General features: G+C 45.8%; 1 pseudogene; it reads left to right on the top strand.

Moving 5' to 3' along the window:
* The first annotated feature begins 6,374 nt into the window (after nucleotides 1-6,374).
* On the top strand, nucleotides 6,375-6,962 carry LOC125397098 (large ribosomal subunit protein eL15 pseudogene; annotated as a pseudogene).
* Nucleotides 6,963-7,182: the final 220 nt, after the last annotated feature.

Below are 7,182 nucleotides of genomic sequence, written 5' to 3'. Positions count from 1 at the left end.
TAAGGGTCTCTGTCTCTATCTCCATCCGTAGTCAGATGAAGATTCCTATGGTGATATTCAGTGTGATAGCAGGGCAAGGCCAGTTCATTCACCCTCTGCACTGCTGCCCAAGGACCTAGCTGGGGACATCCTAGTGGACACCTGAGATCCCCTCAAGAGCCAAGTCTCTTGTTGTTAGCTTCCGCACTTTTCTGTGGATACCCAGGCCTAATCCAGGAGCGTGCTTTCCTGAACTAGGGCCACGAGAATGGACGACTGTCCTAAGGGTTTAAGCAGACAAAGACACAAGAGACCTGCTTGCTTGCCAGAGAGTAAAAAAGCTGCTGTTTATTCAACTCAGGTCGGGTATATATACCAGGAGGCAAGAGGGTTCAAAAGGGCATGGCCCCCTCCCATCAGGAGAAGTAGAATAGATTGATACATTCCCAGAGCCTCAGGCAGGGTCAGCTATGGGGGAGGCAGGCGTGGGAGGCATGTAGGGCCCGCAGCTGCAACCTTGTTTACAGGTGAAATTACCATAACAAAAACAGCCTTGTTCTTTCTAAGCTACCCTCAAGCCAGTGCTCCAGTGCTCGTGCAGCATCTCCAGGGGCCAGAGGTCAAACAGCCCTGCGAAATGCCAAGGAAGAAAAGGGAAAAAGACCTGGGTACCTACAAGTCTCCCTTTAAATATATAAATATGATGGCAGAAACCTGTCTTAGGTGTCACCGGGATCCAGGACAAATCCGGATCCGTCGTCAGGATCACGCCTCAGGTTCAGACGTGTCCCATGTCTTAGATTGGAAAAGCCTGCCCAGTGATCTAGGCCCGTCTCTGGTTAAAGCCATCCTCCAACGCGTTCAGCCAATGTTATGCTGAAAGATATTTCAAGGCTAACGCCTACTAGGGCCAGGCCATGGCAGACCTGAGAGCCATTGGCCAGATGAAGACGCTCTAGCATGCATATAAGCATTCCTGGAAGAGATAGTGCTAATAGAGCCCCTTGAATAGGGCTACAGCACCGGCAAATGGGACCCCCAGCATGACTATTCTAACTAAATCAGAGCCAATTAGTAATTTGTATTCGGGGGTCTGAGGAAAAGCAGCAAAATCTTGACCTGTGACCAGCAGAGGTCAAAATCTACACCCAGTTTGTAAGATCAACTACAGCATCCAATCGAGAATTTAGATTACTTTGAATAGTTATGGTAATTCTGTCTGTCTGGCAAGGTTTTTGCCACGAGCTCCCAACGTTGCAATCAGGGCAGGGGAGGTAGCTGCTTTCCCCTCAGGGGGGCAAGCAGCCTGGGCAGATCAAGGCAGAGGGCTGGAAAAGGGGAAAATCAGGCACTGGATCCTCTCTCAGGAATCTGCCAACTCCGCCGCAGCCTCCGTCGCCGTGTCCGTGGGAACTCTTGACCGCACCTCGTCCTCAGGTCTCTGAGTAGGGGAATTCACGGTCCGCACCAGACGTTCAGGGACCCAGATCGGGAGCTCTGCATCCTGCGGAAATATACAAACCGCTCCACTGCCCCATGTTAAGACCCGATCCGGACCACACCAAGTGCCGTTTGCCAGATTTTTCCACTTTACTAAGGGCTTCCCGGGGGAGCTAGGCTGCCAGTGATTCTCGGCCGCCGTACGGGAGCCAGCATCCACGGTCAGAAAGTTTAAAATATATAAAATGAATGATAGATGCTCTCTGGGGGTAGAACTGTAATTCCCCCTTGTAGTTTTGTGCAGATAAGCCTTAAGAGTTCGGTGGGTCCTCTCTACGACTGCCTGCCCCTGGGGGTTATGGGGTATACCGGTTTTGTGAGAAATATGAAACTCACGGCAGAACTTAGCGAAACCAGCACTGGTATAGGCTGGTCCGTTGTCCGTTTTGAGAGATTTAGGGACCCCCATGTAGGCAAAGGCTTGCAGACAGTGGCTTTTAACATCCCGTAATTTTTCTCCTGTATGAGCTGAGGCAAAGATAAGGTGTGAATATGTGTCCACAGTTACATGAACATACTGCAAACGTCCAAAAGAAGGAATGTGGGTAACATCCATCTGCCATAAATGGTTGGGAGCCAGCCCACGAGGGTTAATTCCCAAATGGGGAGCAGTCAAAAATTCTACACATAAAGGGCACTTCTTAACAATATCAGTGGCTTGCTCCCGAGTTATTTTATAATGAAATCTCAAAGACTCAGCATTGATATGAAAGCGATTATGAGCTTCCTTAGCAGCTTCATAAGATTCTTGACTAACTGTATAAACCTGGCGAGTGAGTTCATCAGCCAAGGCATTGCCTTCACTCAAGGGGCCAGGAAGATCACTATGTGCCCTCAAATGTCCCACGTAAATGGGAACAGACCTGGCCCAAAGCAATGCCTGAATAGCCAGAAGCTGAATCTGGACTCGAGATACAGAAGCAATATAAGCTGCAGTTTCTAAAGGTGCAAGAATTTTGCTAATATACTGACTGTCAGTATAGAGGTTAAATGGAATGTCAGCATATTTTTCCAGAGCCAGTTGTACTGCAGTTAATTCAGTTACCTGAGCTGAGTTAGTATCAACAGTCTGAGTGCAAACATAAGGTGGGGAGAACACCACAGCTCTCCCGGTGGAGGAGCCATCAGTAAACACATTCCTAGTCCCAGCCAAAGGCCTTAAGGAAATAACTTTAGGGAAACACACCGGATGATTTTTGAAAAAGGTGACTAGCTTATTAGAAGGGTAATGATTATCAAGCTTACAGGGATTGGTGCATAGAAATAAGTAATAATAATAAATAATAATAAACAACGGTTTGGGGTGGCAGAAAATGTTCTTTGCGGAGGAGGCCTAATGGGGGCATCTCTGCTAGTGGCCCCGCCTTCCTCCTTCTCTAGCTGTTTGGTTAGAAGTGTGATTTTGCCTTCTAATATTTCCTCTTCCTTATCTAAATTATCAATGCTTTTGACTTCTTGATCCTCAAAACTCCTGATAGAGCTCACAGATTCTACTCTCTGAATTTCCTCAAGGGTTTTGTTCAAAACCTCTAACTGTTCCTTCACTAAAACATCTTCACTAAGGAGGGCATCTCTGATAAGGCCCCACAGCAAATAGATCGCTAGGGGAATGGCTTTAGTTCCCTGTTCTCTCTGTGCAACACGTAAATCAGCCCTAACTTGTTCCCAGTCCTCGATATTAAGATTTCCTGTTAACGAGACCCAAGGACTGAGCTCTGAAATTACCTTGATGGTCCCTTGTGCTGTGTCACCTTTGATCCTGGTGCCTAGCTTTTCCATGAGCTGCAGTAGCTGATCTGCTAACTGCCCTTCTAACTCCGAAGTGGACATTTCGGCACCCATTTTCCTTTTTTTCCTTTTTCCTCAAAATCAAGTTTATTCTCCCCCCTTATCATACGTGCACAATTGCACACTATAAAAACTGGCCAGTTTCCGGATCGTGGGGGGACCCTTACCTCTTTGGGGTTCTCGTGGTGGATCCACAGACGGCAGAACGCGGTTCTTCAGTCCTTCTTTAAGGGCCCACCCAGGGACGCCATCTGTTAGCTTCCGCACTTTTCTGTGGATACCCAGGCCTAATCCAGGAGCGTGATTTCCTGAACTAGGGCCACGAGAATGGACGACTGTCCTAAGGGTTTAAGCAGACAAAGACACAAGAGACCTGCTTGCTTGCCAGAGAGTAAAAAAGCTGCTGTTTATTCAACTCAGGTCGGGTATATATACCAGGAGGCAAGAGGGTTCAAAAGGGCATGGCCCCCTCCCATCAGGAGAAGTAGAATAGATTGATACATTCCCAGAGCCTCAGGCAGGGTCAGCTATGGGGGAGGCAGGCGTGGGAGGCATGTAGGGCCCGCAGCTGCAACCTTGTTTACAGGTGAAATTACCATAACAAAAACAGCCTTGTTCTTTCTAAGCTACCCTCAAGCCAGTGCTCGTGCAGCATCTCCAGGGGCCAGAGGTCAAACAGCCCTGCGAAATGCCAAGGAAGAAAAGGGAAAAAGACCTGGGTACCTACATCTTGTCAACCCTAAAAGGGCTCCCATAATGTAGATATCTTCTTCCCAGCTCCTATATCCGCCCTTCCTCCATCTCCAAACTCCCACTCCCACTCCTCAAAGATCTCTCCAGTCTTTCCTTTCTTTGTTCTCTCTCCCCCTCTACCCTTCCCATACCTCACCTCTAACCCCAGCACCATGCTCCCAACTTTTACCCGGCAATCGTGTTTCCTTTCAATTTCCAGGAGAATCTATATATGTTTTTTCTTTGGGTTCACCTTGTTATTTGGCTTCTCTAGCCTTGTGAACTATATAGGCTTAATGTCCTTTGTTTATGGCTAAATTCTACTAAAGAGTGAGTAAATATCATTCATATTTTTGGGTCTGGGTTATCTCACTCAGGATAGTGTTTTCTATTTCCATCCATTTGCATGCAAAATTCAAGATGCCATTGTTTTTTATTGCTGAGTAGTTCACTAATGTGTATATATTCCTCACTTTCTTTTTCCATTCTTCTATTGAGCGGCACATAGGTTGTTTCCAGGTTCTGGCTATTAGAAATAGTGCTGCTATGAACATAGTTGAACAAATGCTTTTGTAGTATGATAGGACATCTCTTAGGTATATTACCAGTAGTGGAATTGCTGGATCCTAAGGTAGGTTGACTTCCTGTTTCCTGAGAAACCACCACACTGATTTCCAAAGAGGTTGCACAAGTTTGCATTCCCACCAACAATGGATGAGTGTTCCCCTCACTCCACATCCTCTCCAGCATAGGCTATCATTGGTGTTTTTGATTTTAGCCATTCTGACAGGTGTAAGATGGTATCTCAACTTTGTTGATTTGCATTTCCCTGATAGTTAAGGAGGATAAACAAGACCTTAAGTGTATTTGGCCATTTGAACTTCGTCTGATGAGAATTCTCTTTTCAATTCACACTTTCATAATGTTAATTTTCAAGTGTATTTCTTCTACTTCTTCTGGATTAGGGTGTTCAAGTTTCCTGTTCGCTGGATTCTGGTGTTATCATGTTGTTTTTCAGATTGTTGGAGGAATTCTTGCATTGGTGCCTGTCCATCTCTTCCTTCAAATGCAGCCAAGCAGTCTTGTCATCTTGGACCAATCTATGCTGTGACTGACTTTCTGGGTGTATATTCTCAGTGCAGAAACAGGAACTGTTCCTGGGTCAAGGACCTTGCAGACAACAGGGCAGGCTTAGGGGAGGCAGCGCTGTGTGAAACAAAGAAGCCCTGACAGCAGGAGCTGGAGGGACCCTGTGCACTGTTCTTGGACATTCCGCCCCAGAATGGCAAACATTCACCAGTCTGGATTGATCTCCTCAGCACAGGAACTGTGACCCCTGGTAGTTCAAGTACCCCCCGCAGACAAAAGGGTGAACTTGGGTGGAGGGCAGGGTCGTGTGGAACAAAGAAGCTCCTACATCAGGAGCAGGAGGTACACTCCCTTCCGGGGGATCTTTAGGCCCATTGGGCAGATACTCACCCGCTGGGTGGAAAGCCTCAGTGCAGGAGCAGGAACTGTTCTTGGGCCAAGGACCTCACAGACAATATGGCAGGCTTGGGGGGCAGGGTCGTGTGAAACAAAGAAGACCCTGCAGCAGGCGCTGGAGGGACCCTGTGCTCCCTTCTCAGACCGTCTGCCCCGAGATGGCACACACTCACCCGAACCATTTCTTTTAAACAAATTTGGAAAACAGTTTTGAGATTCAATAAAGAAAGCAGAAAATCATCCAAATTAAAAAGTCGAACTCATTGTTCTTTTATATGCTGATCTCATTTGGAGTAGGAACACTTGCCAAAAGACTAATGTGTCCACAGCGCAAGGTCAGACTATATCAGTTAAATCATAGTGTCAATTTCCCAGTGAGCTTGTAAACTGAACAGTATACAATGTCTATAAATAACATACATTTGGAATAATATTGACAAGATTAGAGGAGAAAATTGTTTACCTTAAATGGGAGATTGGATCTTAACATGGATTAATGAGGGTCAGTAATTCCAGGTACATAGATACAGGAACAAAAACTAACCAGTGCACAGGAACTTGGACAAGATAGGAAAATACTGTTGACTTGGCAGGATACCTGGAGGTCATTAGGAGGAAACAAATTAAAAGGAAGAGGCGATAGACCAAGCAAAACCTTAATGTCAGTTAGGTTTTATTTGGAAGACTGTGATGAAGCTCTACGGTTATTTAATCAAGGGAATAATGCAATCAAAGATATACACTGCATAATATTCCTAAGATGTAATGGTAAAGAACAAGTACTGGAAAGTAGTTACCAGAAGCCTCTAGTCGTCTGGTCTAGTTCAAAGAAGACGGAAAAACAAAATCAGGCTTTTTTTCCTCCAGTGGCTGCCATCAGGTGTGGCAAGATGGATGAATCTAAACACATCCAGGAGCCATGGAGGAAAAAGCAGTCCGAGGTGACATGCTTTCCTCTGAGGAAAATTTCCACTGCTGGCAATATCTCCAACTCTCTGCGCTGCACCAAGCCCAGCCTAATAACGCATGAAAGCTAGGGTGCAAGGCCAAGCAAGGTTATGTCATATACAGAATCCGTGTCCTCTGTGGTGGCTACAAGTGCCCAGTTCCTAAAGGTGTGACTTACAGCAAGCCTGTTCATCATGGTGCTAATCAGCTTAAGTTTGCTGGAACCTTTCAGTCTTTTGACAAGGAGAGAGAACGCCATGGTGGGACTTTGAGAGTCCTGAATTCTTACTGTATTGACGAAGATTCCAAATTCAGATTCTTGGAGGTTATCCTCATTGATTCATTCCGTAAAGTCATCTGAAGTAATCCTGGAACCCAGTGGATCACCACACCAATTCACAAATACAGATGCCTGGGCTGACATCTGCTGCCCACAAGAGCCGTAGCTTTAGAAAGGGGCACAAGTTCCACCACACTATTGATGGTTCCAGAGAAAGCACGTTACTCTCCAACTCTACTGTTACTGCTAATACACATAATGTTTGTAAAATTTCATGCCCAGTAAACAATTAAGATTAGTCCAAAAAGAAAAAATCAGAAGAGAGACTGAAGTGTGTTATGATACATAGAGAACTGTAAAGGCCTAGCGTCTGTGATATAGAGCAAGTCACTACAGGCAAAGGATCACTAAGGGCAATGGAAATAAAAGCAAAAGGATAGCTCGCAAATACGAACTTTACACATGTTTTG

The sequence above is a fragment of the Myodes glareolus genome, chromosome 4, assembly GCF_982192425.1.
Source record: "Myodes glareolus chromosome 4, mMyoGla1.1, whole genome shotgun sequence".
NCBI classification, from domain to species: Eukaryota; Metazoa; Chordata; class Mammalia; order Rodentia; family Cricetidae; genus Myodes; species Myodes glareolus.
Note: the sequence above shows the minus strand (reverse complement) of the source record. Positions and strands in the feature narration are given on the sequence as shown.